The sequence below is a fragment of the Mus caroli genome, chromosome 6 (genome assembly GCF_900094665.2).
Source record: "Mus caroli chromosome 6, CAROLI_EIJ_v1.1, whole genome shotgun sequence".
NCBI classification, from domain to species: domain Eukaryota; kingdom Metazoa; phylum Chordata; class Mammalia; order Rodentia; family Muridae; genus Mus; species Mus caroli.
In genome coordinates this window covers 88050804-88067079 of record NC_034575.1, presented here as the reverse complement: position 1 = coordinate 88067079, position 16276 = coordinate 88050804, and the positions used below count along the sequence as shown (strand labels likewise).

General features: G+C 50.2%; 1 protein-coding gene and 1 long non-coding RNA gene across 2 annotated transcripts in view; one reads left to right on the top strand and one right to left on the bottom strand.

The window, feature by feature from the left end:
- LOC110296296 overlaps window positions 1–9066 on the top strand; it is a 22285-nt gene extending 13219 nt beyond the window's left edge. The window contains exons 4-6 of the long non-coding RNA XR_002378168.2: window positions 6360–6403; window positions 8062–8157; window positions 8862–9066. This is a non-coding gene — a long non-coding RNA (uncharacterized LOC110296296). The remainder of the gene's footprint in view (window positions 1–6359; window positions 6404–8061; window positions 8158–8861) is intronic.
- Fgd5 (FYVE, RhoGEF and PH domain containing 5) overlaps window positions 1–16276 on the bottom strand; it is a 97476-nt gene that overhangs the window by 58526 nt on the left and 22674 nt on the right. The gene's annotated exons all lie outside the window — the stretch shown is intronic.

The following is a 16276-nucleotide window of genomic DNA, read 5'->3' as shown; positions in this document are numbered from 1 at the left end:
CTCTCAGGGTCCTCCCCTTGCTCCTCCCTCTCAGGGTCCTCCCCTTGCTCCTCCCTCTCAGGGTCCTCCCCTTGCTCCTCCCTCTCAGGGTCCTCCCCTTGCAGAGGAAGGGTAGGGTCCTCCCCTCTGGCATCTAGCTGCCACTCTCAGCTGGGGAAACTGAGGCTCTGTTCAGGGCAACCACTTGCCCTGGCTGTTCCATGAAAGCCCTGTACTGACCCGTGCCAGTGCCCACCAGGCTACCAGCCTCTCAGACCTAAGCTGGAGCAGAGGACATACATCCAGATCTCTTCCTGTGGCGCATTACTGCCTCTTCTGTCTTGGACAGGACTGATGCCTTGAGCAGGTTGCCCATCCTGCAAGGTATGACAACCCGGGATGTGCCAGGNTATACAGCATCCACCAAGCAATTGTCACAAAGAGGGCAGATACCTGGGCATGAGTCTGACACACAGGAACACAAGAGTCACACGTGGCTGGAGCATCGCTGCTGAGCAGGGGCATAGCTCCATCACACTGACTGAACCCCGAATATGTCGCGACTCAGCCAGAGCACTTCTGAAGGCACAGCTTGAATATGTTGAGATTCGGGCCCTGAAGGTTAAGATGACCTCAGCAGGGCACACACTCTCATTCTAAGGCTTTCGTTCTGCCCCTGAGAATGGACCAAACCCTGGGAACTCTGCAGATGAAACTCCTCACACCTACCAGGACCGGTTTGCCACCTCCTCCAGGAAGCCCTCCTTAACCAGATTATCCTGATGAAACTGGAGCGCTACCCAGCTCATGGGGGTAGGCAGTGCAGGACAGCTTACGTTCTTACTTATTTATCCTTTCCTTCACAATGACCCACAATATGGCATAAATTTTAAACCTACCAACCCCCTCCCTGATCTGCCAAGTTCTGCTCCTCTCAGCCAGCCTGAGTTCCATAGCACCCCTCCCACAAAATATTCTTAGATTCCCTCAGCCTTCTTTCCCACAGGGCTCTGAATTCTTGTTAGTGCCTCGTGTTCAAATCCCACGGTCTCCTGTATTCACCAGATGCTCAATGGGCATCTGTGTATGAGGTATCTCACGAACAACACTCAGCTGCTGCCTGTGCTCCTGGACACTCCTGCATGCACAGCCGGGGACGTACAGACAAATAAGCTGAGCCTGGCACTCGTGGCCTGCTGGTAAGCAGACAGCTGCCCAGATTGCTGCCACAGCCTAGGGAAGCACACCCCGGTCCACCTCCCCCAATACCTTGGTCTAGGACTGACTAAGCAGGCAGCATGCCCAGTAGAAGCATAGCTTAGTCACCAGAGAAGGACAATCCTGGGAAAGACAACCTAAAGGCCCAGAGGGAGGGCACCCAGTCTAGATTGTAGCTGGCATGAGATGCTGGAGGAGAAGTGGGGGGCTATTAAAAGACCCCAGAGCCCATGTTTTGGGGGGGGGGAATCTTTCCTCAGCCTGCTTCTATTCATGAGCATGCTTTTTCTTTTCTTAATATACTGTCTACATCTACCCCATGACTACCTCGAAAGTCACGACTTCTCCATCTCTCTCCTTGGCAGCTTCTGCGATTCCCACAGNACCTGGATTGCGTTTCTCTCCTAACTCTAACAAAATTGTCCACGGGCTTCCTTTTCATATTCTGAAATTATTTTATTAACAAGACTAAGACCCCTAAAAGGAAACCTCTGTTTCCATGGCAACACCATCAGGTTCTAGCACTCTGGCCCTGGAAACCTGGAGAGGAGGCACAGAGGGAACAGGTTGGAGGCTGGCCGAGGTCCAGGTGGGGCACAAAGGGATGTGTGTTTATTAGGGAAGGCAGAGGGGTGTGATGGAGTGTGAGAGACAAAGCTGCCGTAGCTCAGTTCAAGTCTGGCCCCAAACATGGTGCCTGGTTTTTTTCTCTTATTTTTAGAGAGAATATCTTATAGTCCAGGCTAGCCTTAAACTCTCTATGTAGCTGAGGGTGGCTACATAGAAAGTTTGAATTTCTGATTCTTCTGCCTCTGTCTCTCTAGTGCTAGGATTACAGGAATTTGTTACCATGCCCAATCTATGCATTGTTAGGGGTCTAACCCAGGGTTTCCTGCATGCCAGGCAAGCACACCTCTGACCCCAGCCTCATCTCNCTGGCAAAAGGGCACTCAGTACATCCAAGTAGCTTAGGCATTGTGGTGTTTACTCTTAGGCTTTAGCAGTGCCTGTGTGTAACCGCCACCAGGCCTGTTTTAGACTTTTTAGGGTTTATGGGTTTTTTGTTTTGTTTTGTTTTTAAAGTAAGTTTCNACATTCACACCCATCTTAAGGAACTTCTGGGGCATGAAGCCAACCTCACCCCTCAGGTGCTGGGGCTACACAGAGCTGGCCCTGCCTTGCTGCCCTCTAAAACAGGAAAGGAAGGAAGGCAAGGCCCAGTACCAGGGGCACAGATCAGTCCGCTGTTGGGGAGAAAGATGAATGTTCTCTGAGAAACTTGGGTGCTGTCCTTTCAGAAGCGAGAGGCATGGAAGAGGGGTGAGGCTGCTTGTGAAGTGGACTCTGTCCTTCCAGAGTAACAAAAAGCTTCGTCCTTGGGGTGGAAGAGGGACACCCCGCCCTGGACTCGAGCACCTCCAGTGCTCAGGGTGGCTGGTTACCCCTCCTCCATCTCCCAGGCCTTGTCCTGCATTTCCTGTAAACACTGACACTTCCTCCCATGAGACTGGCCTGGCAGCCCCTGGGGCCACACCCAGCCGCTTGACAGAACCCAGCACACAATGGCTGGCTGAGGCTCTAGATGGCCACTCCTCATCCCAGGCCTATCCAGGGATCCAGACCAATACTGCCTAACAGCCCATGAGCTCTGGCAGGGGACAGCGACCNCTTAGACCACAGGGGAAATAGCCTATATGGGTGTCCAAAGCCTGGACACTACCCTGTTCCTAGGCATGTGATATTGGACAAGCTTTCTCACCTCTGTGGTGGCAGCACGTGCCTGCCTTGCTTACTGTGTCACTGTTTGGAGTTAGTTAGTTGAGAACATGGTGTTTGCTAGAATTCTGAATTTTAAGTGTTAAAGTTCAAGCTCATAGACACCGGTCTCCAGGCCGTCAGCTTCCAGGGACCTATCCATCTGGGGTTGGCTTCTGACTTCAAGGTTCTCTGCTGTAACTTACCCAGTGACCTTGGACAACTACATTTCCCTGCTGTTTCTCCACTTCCTCCTCTCCAAACAGAGCCTGGAGCCCTTGCCCTGCCTGCCATCTTGGGAGCTAATGAGAAGTGAGTAGAGAAGCTGATAGGAAACTCATGTCTTTGTGTTGCTGTGTAGCGATAACCAGAACTCTCAAACCCACCGCCAGCCTCACCTCCCCTGCAGAGCCTGAGATCTCCTGAGTACCTTGTTAAAACAGGGCCACCCAGAGCATCTAGGCTCTAGTCCTGGCTACCACGCACCTGCTTGGTTCACTGCTCCTTATGGCACTGTGGGTTGGACAGAAGCTGACTGCCATGTCACCAATGACATAATATGGATCTGAGATAGTTTACTGAGCCTGGTCCCTTTTGACTTGTCTTAGACCCTAAATAAGGGCTGAATGAACCATCTAAGAATTTCATGGTACTTTGAAGCGTTCAAACACTTTCATACGTCACATTTCTGCTGATTCTCCTGGCTGGAATATACTTCAGGCACCATCACTGCTGACAACNANAGAGATGAGCCAGAGAGGCCTGTATAAATTATACCAGGACCCAGACCTCTGGCCAGAAGCTGCACCCTGTATTGGGGAACTCCTATTCCCTGCCTGAGCCCTGGNGGATCCTGGACAGCACCCCAGACTACCCTCTGCTGAGGGCATGTTGGGCCATTCTCCCTATACTCCAGAGGAGTCCTGGGGGGCATTCCTGGGGCCTCCAAGGCTGGGCATATGGAAGTAGTTATGAGCTGTGTGGCTAGGTCTGCTTTTTTGGTCAATAATTACTTTGAAATAAGGGTTCTGAGAATTCAGCAACTGTGCCAGCTGGCAACGTCCTTGCCCCACACACCCAGGACAGACCATGACAATACAAGGCTGGNAAAACCACCCATCCCATCGAGAGCATTCTGGCTTGTGATGAAAGAAAGAGCAATGAGCTCAAAACAGATCCCCAGAGCCATGCCTCCCTGAGCCTCGCCGCCTAGGGCCATCTTTCCACCAGATTTGGAAAACCCCAAGCCCCATGTGAAACAGCCTCTTCACTGGGAAGATCATTCTGTGCACCCAAATCCAACTAAGGAAACCAGTTCAGTCCTAGACTCAAGAGAAAGCCGTGTGAACAAGCTCAAAACACAAGTTGGNAGAGCTTCTCTGACCGAAAGGTACCTGAACATGAACAAACAACAGGATGGTGGTCCTGAGTTTCCACCTCGAGCCCTGCCCCATCCTGTACCTCTCTTTTGCCCAACGATAGCCCCTGAGCCCCATGTTCTGATAAACCTCAACTGCAGTTAATAGAACCTCATAGCTTCCTACCAGTCTGCTCACCTCTCCCTAGACTTCCCAGTATGAAGAAACTTCTAGAACCTTTTGGGGTGGAAGAGGAACTGCTGAATAAAACCACGATGACACCACAGCCCTGTGTGTGGAAAGCAAGATCCCTGCAGTGCTGACATACCAGCTGGAGGTGAAACACACAGCCAGCGGAGCCCGGGACCCAGCACCACCTGCTGCAGGACCACCTCCGCTCCATTCAACCCTCTGGAGCAGAGGCTAGAAGGGATGGCAAAGCCAGCAGAGTGCAGCTGGACCAAACCTTGCCTGCCANCCAACCCCTCCACAGGACACAACTATAGGGTCCTTCTGCCTTCAGAGTCTCCCAATGGAAGGGACAAGGGATGGGGTGGGGTATCAGCAGGATTCTGAACAGGGTCTCTGAGAAACCGGAAAGGGATAAAACCAAACCCAAAAGCTCCAGGCCTTTCTGGAAGAAGTGAGGACCACATTCTTGGTATCTATCATGCCCCAGGAAACACTCATGATGAAAAATCTACTGGGGACACTGGTCCTGCTGTCACTTCACACCTGAGGAGGACATCCTTGCTTAGGCTAAGAAGGTTACAAGATGTGGGTCACGGGCTATGGCAACTGGCCAGACCACAGTCCTCAGTCAAGAACTCCAAGAGACAGAGGCCAGCACACATGGAGCCTCGTTGGGAGAATCTGGGTCTCCCTGTCACTCAAGCCCTGCACTGAGCTAGCTCCTCATACACACTGTCAACCTGGCTCCCTGAGAGTCTTCCTCTCATAGATGAGAAAACTCATGTCCAGAGACGGGAAGCTCCCAGCCCCAAATCACACAGCCTGTAAATTATAGGTAAGCCATAAATTCAGCTTGTCTGACAACAGCTTGCACCTTACTATAGGGTCTAGTTGTCCCCATGGGGAACTTACATAAATACAGGAATGTCACTCAATTACTCAGGCTGTTTTTCAATACCCCCAATTGGATCCCAGATTCTCCTGAGTGGGCCTGATTAGTGGGCTGAGTGACATGTCCTTGAATCTAGTTAAAGAAGCTACCTGCAACACGGGGCTTCTCTCTAGAGGTATTAGCAATACTGGGGAGACCTGTTACAAATGCAGACTTCTGAGCCACAGGACAGACCTGGGGAATCAGTGTTCAAGGTGAGGCCTGGTAATTAGTACCTTTGATAAGGGTTCAAAGGCACATTAAGGATTAAGGTCACCTAGTAACTGTTGAAAACAGATGCAGAGATCCCACAGCCAAACATTAAGTAGAGCTCGGGGAGTCCTGTGCAATAGGTGGGAGGGGAGGATTGAAGGAGCCAGAGAGGTCAAGGGNACCACAAAACCCTACAGAATCAATTAACCTGGGCCCATAGGGGCTCATAGAGACTGAACTGCCAAACAGACAGCATGCATGGGACAGACCTACGTCCTCTGCACATACCTAACAGTTGTACAGCTGGGTCTTCACGTGGGGATCCAGACAGCAGGAGCAGGGGCTGTCTCTGACTCTGCTGCCTGCCTTTGGATTCCTTTCCCCTACTGGACTGTCTTGTCTACAACAACAGAAGATGCACTACTAGTTCTACTGCAATTTGATATGTCAAGGTGAATTAATATCCACGGGCACACCCTCCCCTTTTCTGAGGAAAAAAGAAGGACTGGAGGATGAGAAGGAGGAGAGGGAAAAGGGTGGGATTGGGAAAAGAGGAGGGAGGGGAAGCTGCCATTGGAATGTAAAGTATAAAATTAAAAAAAAAATTAAAGAATTAAGGAGTGCTATACCTGAACAGAACAGAAAACTGAGTTCAAATCCCACCCCCTGAACTGTGCAACTTGGGTAACCTACATCTTTTTTCTTGGCCTCAGTTTCTTGGCTTGTCTGGAGGGATTGCTGCGAAGATGGGAAGAAGGTGAGAACGCCCCTTTGCACACGTGTAGGTAGGGACAGACACACTTCTGGGTTCCTATCTCCTCTGTTCATCAGACGGCTACTTTAGGGGAGAGCAGAAGGATCAAGCCTGGCTTCCCAGCAAACAGAGCTGCATGCGTGGTGGATGGTGTTCTGCAGGCCAGACCTGCTGCAGAGCCCTAGGCAGAGGACAGCCTGCAGTGGGTAACTCAGCACCACCCCCAGGAGGTTTCCTCGAGAGGGTATCTTAGGTTTCCGTGCTCACAAGCAAAGAGCACAGTGCAGGGGCTGCCAGGGCTCAGCAGGGCTGATCTGCCAGGGAAACCCCTGTGAATGCACATGGAGGATGTTTTCCAAGCTGTGGGGACCCAGGCACCATGCTGCTGTGCAGACTGCAGCCCAACTTGCTATTTATGGGGCTTCTGCCGTGGCCAAGTTCTGGGATAGGTTTGGCATGAAGACCTTTCCCTTCATCCAGAGCCATAGACTAAAACAAAACGAAAATCAATCAAGTGAGCTGGGAGACCCACGAAGGACGGGCACCAATTTAGACTCTCATTCTTGAAGGAGTTCCAAGTATTCAATTCTCAGGATTTTTAAATTAGGAACATGCAACTTGATTTGATAAATATAACAAATACTTCAAGCGTACATACATAGTGCCCCTGTTTTCTGTATCCCCAGTGGGAAGAAAGCAGAGAAGGCATNGCTGGAGCAATCAGTCCATGGCCTTGCAGATAGAGGGGCCAAGCTCTGACACACACTGTCCTGTCCAGCTATACCCTGCCCCATCTCTGCCTCCAATACAGCATTCAACAGGCAANGCACCTGAGAGTCAAAAGGAAAGAGGACAAATCTCTGTCTGAGGAGTTTATGGTCTGATAGGGAATGCTAGCACAGGAATGTACATACCAACTGCCACAAACCAGGGAGGATGGGCGGGGGGTGGGGGTGGGGGGGCTCGGAAAGGCCCACTGTGCATTTTGGGGGTTGTGGGACACACAGCAAGGGAATCCACACTCTTGGTACAAAGTGTGGTCTAGGGAGACGTTGACATAGATGCTCAGGGTGTGCAAGGGAATGAAANGATCACCACTGATTGGTTCACAGAGACTGAGTAGCAGGTCTGAAGAATGGAGGATTGAGGAAAGCCTTCTGGGTGGCTCTGAAGCACCCTCTCCCAGGAAGCTCTGGGGGAAAGGTAGGTCAGAAAGGGAATGTATGTCCTCACAGGCTTGAGAGACAGCCTGGTACAGCTAACGTCAAAGCCTCTGCCTTCGAGCTTGCTCCTGCCGCTGTGGTGGGACAGGGCCATATCCACATGCTTCTGTCCTGCAGGAGAGCCATTCTAGTCTGTTCCTGACTAGGTGCTGGTTCCTGCCACGGAGCAGGTAGTTAAGGCTGGGGATGCCATCAGGAGGCTAGAGGCCTTCCTACAAGGGTGGACTGGACAGCCTAGCTGGGAATAATGTGAGCTGCTTGGAGGACAACTTGGCTTCTTACTCTCAGGCAGGCACATAGCTGTAGTTCCTCCGGTCCCACAAAGCTGCAGNCCCAGGAGCAGAGACATCACTAAACAAAAGCACACTCACCCTTGCTCTCTCAGCTGAGCACCCTGCTGAGCAGAGGCCTGAAGGAACTTTTAGAAGAGGCTTTTAGGAACATTGATGCTCTTTCAGGGAGGACTGCAGAGAGCANGGCCTGGAGCCTGGCACCCTGGAGGACCAGGCAAGGGACCTCTAACACCCAGGTGTGGTAAGTGGAGGCCCTCAGTCATACTGGCCCAGGGCAGCAANTGCTCTCAGATCTTCTCCCCAACTCGTATCCTTTCTAGATGAGTGGGAAGGACAGTCCTAGGCGCGTCCTCTGGTGTAACTTTCCTTCTATCTTTCTGAAATCTTATCTCTAAGAAAGCTCTTAACTAAGCCCATTTATCTCTTTCTTCTATCCTTTCTGTGTCTCTAAATTATGAATTATTCACACGGCCCACCTCTGTTCACCAGTCTCTCATGATTCCACACAAGCCATGGCANGGCAGGGTTTAACCCAGAAGTCCTGACATCCCTAAGCGCACACCAACCCTGTGGGTACAGAGGCAGCCCGGGAATGGAGAGTGGCCATCTGGCACACAAATGGTAGTGCCTCACAGTGGCAACTCTATGGTCGTCATTGTCTTTTTCTTTTATTTCTTTTTCTTTTGGGAGGGGTTCACAGAGTCTCACTATATAGCTCTGTTTAATCTAGAACTTGCTTTGTAGACTGGGTTGCCTTTGAACACNCAGAGACACCACCCCCAACCCCCAGNCTCTACCTCCCCAGTGCTGGGATAAAAGGCGTGCAACACCATTGCCCACCCTGTTTTTCTGCTTATGAATGATCTCAGTGTAGCAAAGTTCCCATCATTGGAGGTCCCATCCGAGCTGGCCCAGGTAATCTCTGGACATTGTTCCTTCTGAAAGGTACCATGTCAACTTGGGTCACCCTCAACCCCGACATCTCACTTGTGGAGACAGGCCAAATCCAGGCCAAGCAGAGGCTCACTTGAATACTCTGAAGAACAGCAGAATCGCATCACTATGAAGACGCAAGCAAGAGGCTGTGAGAGACCCTGGGTGCTAAGCTGAGCTTCACAAAGGGTCACCAAAATACAAGCATGAGTTCTGAGCAGTGTTGTGCTTAGTGTGTGCCTGCGGCTGTGCTGTCTGTGATAACTGTGACACACTGAACTTCTCTTTTTATAAGTAGAAGAAGTCACACTCTTAACAGTCAATGGTTGTCTTAGGGTTTCCACTGCTGAGAAGAGACACCATNACCAAGGCAACTCTTATAAGGGACATTTAATTGGGGCTGGTTTACAGGTTCAGAGGTTCAGCCCATTATCATCACAGCAGAAAACATGGCCGCATCCAGGCAGATGTGGTGCTGTAGGAGCCAAGAGTCCTACATCTTGATATGAAGGCCGTCAGAAGACTGAATCTCACACACTGGGCAGAGCTTCAAAGCTCACCNCCACAGTGATGCACTTCCTCCAACAAGGCCACATCTACTCCAACAAGGTCACCCTCTAACAGTGTACATTCCATGAGCCAAGCATATTCAAACCATTACAAGTTATAGAACAGAAAACATACTGACCAGGAGGTTACCACTCCAAGCACCTTGGTCTGGACAGCAGTATGTACTCTTTGCCTCAGCATCGTTTCAGACACAAGAGTGATGTGTCCTGTTAGGACAGTCATTATATAACCAGAGAGAACTTTTCAGTTCCACTAGAATCTTAGAAGCCACCAGGATAAGTGGGGTCAGTTACTAGAAGAATTATGTGGTGTGTCATTGCCATGTACTGTTACTTACTTCTGATTCATCTATAGAGCTCACTGTCACCCATCTCTCCATCCTGCTGCTATGATGAAACTCTCAGATCAAAAACAACCTGGGGAGGAAAGGGCTTATTTTACAGTTCATCACTGAGGGGAGCCAAGGAAGGAACCCAAGACAGGAGCCTAGAGGCAGGAACTGAAGCAGGACCGTAAAGCACAGCTGCATACCGGCTTGCTTCCTGCTTCCTGCTTCTGCTCCTCCTGCTCAGTGTACTTTGTCATACAGCTCAGTGGTCTGGGCCCTCGTCCCTCAATTGGCAATCAATCAAATGTCCCACAGACATGCCCGCAGGCCAATCTGTTGGAGGTGATTTTTCAACATGGTTCCCCCTTACCAGATGGGTCAAGTTGACAAGCAAGTAGACATCATAGTGAGTTCATTCTACAGGTAGACAAGCATCAAGTGAAATAAGTGAAGCCCCTGGATACGTGAAGCAACTATGTCCGCGTTAAATGTCCCATGTATGCTCACACCCTACAAACAGTCTGATTATATCCACATGGTAGGTTTGTTTGCTCTTCATGTTCAGCTCCAAGCATACTTTGTGTGTTAGGTATTGGTGGTGGAACCCAGTGCTTCAAAAATGCTAGGCAAAGCATCTTCCACGGAGCCACTGCAGCCTCAGCCCCTTTAGGGCTTCTTTCCTTTTTTTTTCCCCTTCCCTTCTCCCTCTTGCTCCAGTCCCTCTTGATCTTGGTCCCCCCTTTAGGGCTTCTTATTTGTTTGTTTTCCATAAGGTTCTGAGGCAATGTCCCACTGTGTAGCTCAGACTGACCTTGAACTCACTCTGTGACCAGACAGGACTTGTGAAGCCCATCTCAGCTTCCCCTAGTAACCACCAGCTCCAGCCCAAGCATACTTTTTGTTGTTGTTGTTTGTTTGTTTGTTTGTTTGGAGACAGGGTTTCTCTATGTAGCCCTGGCTGTCCTGGAACTCACTTTGTAGACCAGGCTGGCCTCGAACTCAGAAATCTGCCTGTCTCTGCCTCCCAAGTGCTGGGATTAAAGGCATGTGCCACCACCGCCCAGCCCAAGCATACTTTTAAATGTGTACAGATATGCTGGAGAACTTTAATGGAGGTGTTTTAGGGCAGTGTAAGCCTGGGTAGATAACCATGGGTAGTTACTCAGCATCCATGCAGTNGCTAAAAAGAACAGAACAGAGCTATGTGGCCTAACAAGAAATGAACTCAACAGTGACAGAGTCAGCTCCAGAAAGAGCATCTAATATGCCTCCATCAGTGTCTAGAAAAAATAAGAGGGCTCAGTGGTTAAGAGTATTGACTGCTCTTCCAGAGGTCTTGAGTTCAATTCCTAACAACCACACAGTGGCTCACATTAACACCATATTGTGGTGTAACGGGATCTGATTCCCTTTTCTGGTGTGCATGAAGACAGAGCACTCATATATATATATATAATAAAAAATGAAAATTTAAAAAAGAATAAAAGGGGTGGAGGATATATACACCTAAGAGGTACAGTGTGTGTGCATGTGCACGTGTATGTGTTGTGAACTCCAAGGTATGCATATGGACATATGGAAGTCAGAGGACAGCCCTTGGAAGTCCATTTTCTCCCACTACCTTGTGGGATCTGGGATTAAACTTGGGGCACCAGGATTACACACAAGTGCCTCTATCCACTGGGCAACCTTGCCCGCCCACACATGACCTATTATGAAGCATTTAAAATGTCTTCTGCACCAAACGGGCTGGACTGTCTCAACAGTACTTGGGGAAACCTGGCCATTGAGACCATGGCCTTGGGCTATGCCCACTCCTCCATGTCTTGGCCTGATAATCAGATTGTCACAGGACCTATCCTAGTGGCCAGCTGTCTCCCAGCACCCAGANATGACGTCTCAGGGCTCAGGCTACAACCACTAACAGCAAGCAATACTGGGCCCCCAGAGACCCTCTCCTCCACGACAGTTCCATCTGATCCTCATGGTGAGGCCTCAAGGTCCACAGTCACAAGGTTACTTCCTACCAAGACTCAGTGAACGCCACTGGATGCCAGCTAGAAAGTAACACAGATTATCCCTGAGGTCTGTACTTCGCAGTCCAGCGCTGAGCAGGAAGGAAGGTGCTGGAAAGCCAGGCCCTCCTTGGTGCAGACACAAATCCTCTTCAAATCAAGCATCCAACTCCCTCCTGCCTGAGTTCTTCCTTCTGTGTAACAATGAAGTTAGGGCCATCTGACACAAAACACCCTGCTTATACTGTCTCAGGACGGGATAGCCTGTAAGCTTACAGTGTTGCTTATAGCTAACACCGGCTATAGAGGTGAAGCAGGGCTGGGTGCATGGAAGACTGTTAGGCCTACTGTGTTCCTCACAGTTGGGGTTGGGGAGGATCTCTGAGAGGACTCCCTGATGACATCCTGGGACCATCTGGCTACACTGTGTCTTCAGTCTTCTCTTTGTCTGGGCGGGGACATCTGTGACTGGCTTTAGGAGACAGGATTAGACCCAGCACCTCACCAGCACCTGTTCTCAGTGATTTAAATAACAGGATTCAGATGCGCTTTAATGCAGGGAGACCAGCACAAGGAGAGACCTTTTGGACTGTTATAGTTTACACTGTGGCTGGGTGTCTTTGGCCTCAGCAGTATGGCAGTATAGGCTCCTCTGGGACCCATAGAGTTGGATAGGCCAGACCAACCATACAGGTGTTTAAAACTGAGAATTTATCTGACATGGTGACTCACATCTGTAATTCCCAGCCCCCATGCCCAGATAAAGGCACCTACTCAAGTTACCCTTTCAACAGGGTCACTTAAGACCATTGGGAAACACAGATATTTGCATTGCGATTCATAACAGTAACAAAATTACAGTTATAAAGCAGCAATGAGAATAATATTATGGTTGGGGGTCACCACAACATGAGGAACTCTATTAAAGGGTGGCAGCCTTAGGAAGGTTGAAAGCCACTGCATTAAAGGTATGGTAAGCTGCAGCGCCCGGAAGAAGGTATGGAAGAAGGTATGGCATCCGAGACTCAGCCGAATGCTCTGTTGTGTAAATTGGAAAACAGAACCCAGGAAGTAGGGCCCAGCAAAGAGGCAAGCAGCAGAGAGTTGCAGTGTCTTAATGTAAAACAGGGCAAATTTGGCCTCTCAAAGGGAGACCCAAGGCTCTCAGTCTAAAACTAAACAGTGGCTCATAAATGACACCTTATGAATGATGATAATTGCTCACTTCAAATGCCTTTTAAAAAGTCCTTGCCTTCACTTCAACAGCAGGGGCTGGATTTACATGAAAAGTAGCTGGTCTCAGAGCAAAGAGAAAGGGCAGGACAGGGGCAGGCAGGACCAAGGCTAAGGCCTAGGGAACCTGCCAAATGCAAGGGAAGGCTGGTCCTGAGGCCAGGGCTCCTTCAGTAGCACCCTGCCTCCAGCTATTACCTCTAATTGGCCCACTCAGAGAAGGCTAATACACGCCTGTCACCAAGGCATTGTGGGTTAAATGCAGCTTGACGAGGCAGCCTTGGGGCGCACAGTCCCTCTCCTGGGATAACTGGGAGGCCCGCCAGGCCCCAGGCTCAGAGGACATTGTCTTGCTAGCCCCTTCCACTTTCTACAACTGTTGGGGGTGAAAGGCTCATAGTTAATCAAAGGTGATTTCAATGTAGGCTGAAAAAGGCCAGGGTCAATTTAACCCTTCTGCGCAGCAGGGGCAGGGAGTGCTGAAGGCTGGAGCATAGTTCTGGCAGGTGACATGCTGGGTAAGGCCAGCCTCTCCTCCTCCAGACTGACTATGAGCTGGGGCTCTCTGTCCTCCCTCAGTTCTTCCTTGCATGGGGAAATCTGTCGCTGGGCATTTGTCCTTAGTCCCTGAGACCCTTGTGCACACAGCTCCTAGAATTTGCAAAACTCTCTCACACTTTCTCACCTTACAGATTCTCCAAGTGTCCTGAGCACAGCTCAAACGCTAACAGGAAGACTTTCCTCCATGCCTGGCCACTTTCCCTGCCCAAAGTGCAGGGCAAAAAGAAAAGAGTTGGATCTGTTCTGGCAGGAGGGATAAAGAGCCGCAGCACCTCAGCTTCCTGNCCCTCAGGGCAGAGCCTGCGGTGAAACGCACTGGACTGGAGTCAGACAGATTAGTTACAACCCTAGCCTCTCATCTCAACAGCAGGAGAGCCTGGGAGAGCCAAACTCCTGTTCTAAACCTGTTTTCTCACATGCATCTTGCTTCTAGGGGCTTGGCTCACAGGTTGCTCACCATCCTGGCTGCTCTTCAGGCTACCCTGCNTCTGCCAGCCTTCTCTGCCAAGCGACTCCCTTACCTGCTTTAGCAGAAGGGCCCGGGAGTACCCTTTGGTACTTTGGGCTTCCCACACTTCTCAGGACAGGCAACGTGGCTGATTTTGGCTGAGTGAATGCCAACAGTCCNTTCCTGCAGACTGAAGCCACCAGGGAAGAGCTGGTGCTTGGCAGGGGACTGTGGGATGAAAGTGAGACAGATATAGAGTATGTCCCTCCGAGATAACATAGGCCTCTCGCATACAGCCTTCGGGAGACACCAACTGACTTGAAGCTTCTACCATGCACCTCATAGAGTGCCAAGGACACAGAACTAAGACGTCAAAGGTGGGTAGNGCAAAGAGTTTATGAACACCCAGGTGGGTAGGATGGGCACCTAGGTGAGGAGAGAAAAGGGTTCCTCAGGATCCCCGTGAAGTGACAGAATCCCCCTTCCAGATGTCAGACTCCGTGTCTCACCCTGCTGTCTGCCTCCCCTCTGCATTCACAGAACAGCTTGGCTCTCTCCCTGCTCCTGCCTCAGACTCCTTCCTGTGTNCAAGACAGGTCCCAGAGTGTCCCTGTGGTCTCCTCGTCACATCCTTTATCAATGGCTGGGACTTTAAAGAGGACTAGGCTCCTCATCCCCAAAAGGGAGCAGTTGCCTGAATTCTTGATCCCAAGAATCTCCTGACTCACTCTGCAGCTCTGAACTGGCCTTGACCTTTGGCCTGTGGCCAGCAGGGAAGTTTGCCTTTGAACAGAGACCTCCTTGGAAACCAGCTGGAGTGTCTATGAGGGGCTTCCCAAAGGGAGCACGGTCAGAGACTCTCAGCACTGACATCATCCATTTCTTCCATGGCCACCCAGAACAGCTCCAGGTGTGTCTGAGGCCTGATACACCCTTCCCTGGGTCGGAGCTGGGGCTNGCTCTCACTCAGATGCTGGTCTTAGGACGCGTGGCACACAGTGCCTTAGCAGCCCTGAGNTCTCAGTCTAATGATGACACTCTAGGAGCTTCAGGTCCTTCCTGTTGTCCCCTGTGGAGTCTTAAGTAACCCTTCCTACTTCAGTCCCTCTTCATGGGCACAATTGTGTCAAGAGCCAATCACTGCCAGGCCCTGCCCCAAGCCCTTGGCACACACTCTACTTTCCCCACAAAGACTTCCATCATCCCTGTGTTGGGTGAAGAGTTGGAAATTTTCTAGGAGAGCGTCTCACCCGAAGCCTAGTAGAGAAAAATCATACTCCTGGCCCTACTGTGTTCTGTCTGTCCCTGTTGGCTCCTCATCGGAATCCTGAGCAAATACTCATGGAATCAGCCCATCAAATAGGATGGAAATGCTTTGCAGACTGTAAAGTGTATGAGCTGCTTCANTGCAGTTCCAACTCTCTGAGCATCTCGGGATTTCTGATCAGATTTTACAGTCATGAAAGGAAGTCCCTGGGTCACCCTCTGTTCATACACCCCAAGGCTCGGTGCTGTGGATATTTAGTCTGACTATATGTCTCTTCTACCATGGGTGGTCAGAACCTTGCTTTTCTCACCTACGGAATGGGCTCAGAACACTTGGTTTATAGGACTATCAGAAGGCCCAGTGATTGAAATAGATAATAAAACAGGGGCCGTTCCCTCACACATGGCTTACTTTATTTTCATTCATGCTTTAGTTTATTTATTTATTATTGAACAACACACATCACAGCGAATGTGGGGAAGTCAGAGGACAACTGTTGGGAGTTGTTTCTCTCCTTCCACCACACGAGTCCTGGGGATCTAACTCAGGTCACTGGAACGGGTAGAAAGCACCCTCGCCCACCGAGCCAGCTCACTACTGGCCCTCGTTTTCACTCCTGCAGCAGTGGTGAGAGGAGCCTTATATTCCTGGCACTAACATACACACCTGCCTCTACAACTTCTCCCACACAAAATGCAAGATAGAGACACATGAATAGGCCAGACTCTGCAGACCACTGAAGGAGTTACTGATGAGTATAGCATAAAGATGTGCTCCCAGNGTGTAGCCCTTCTTAAAGGAGGAGCACCCTGCTCTTCTGAGATGAGATTGGGTTTTCCAATGGCACTAGTTGGACTCCCAGTTGTCTGGAAAGAACGCCACCCACAGACACCAAAGCAACACCAACAGCAGCTGAAATGCGTTCAAACCACAAAGGACTCCCAAGATAATGTATTACCCCTGTTTTTTCTTTTCTTTTCTTTTCTTTTCTTTTTTTTTTTTTTT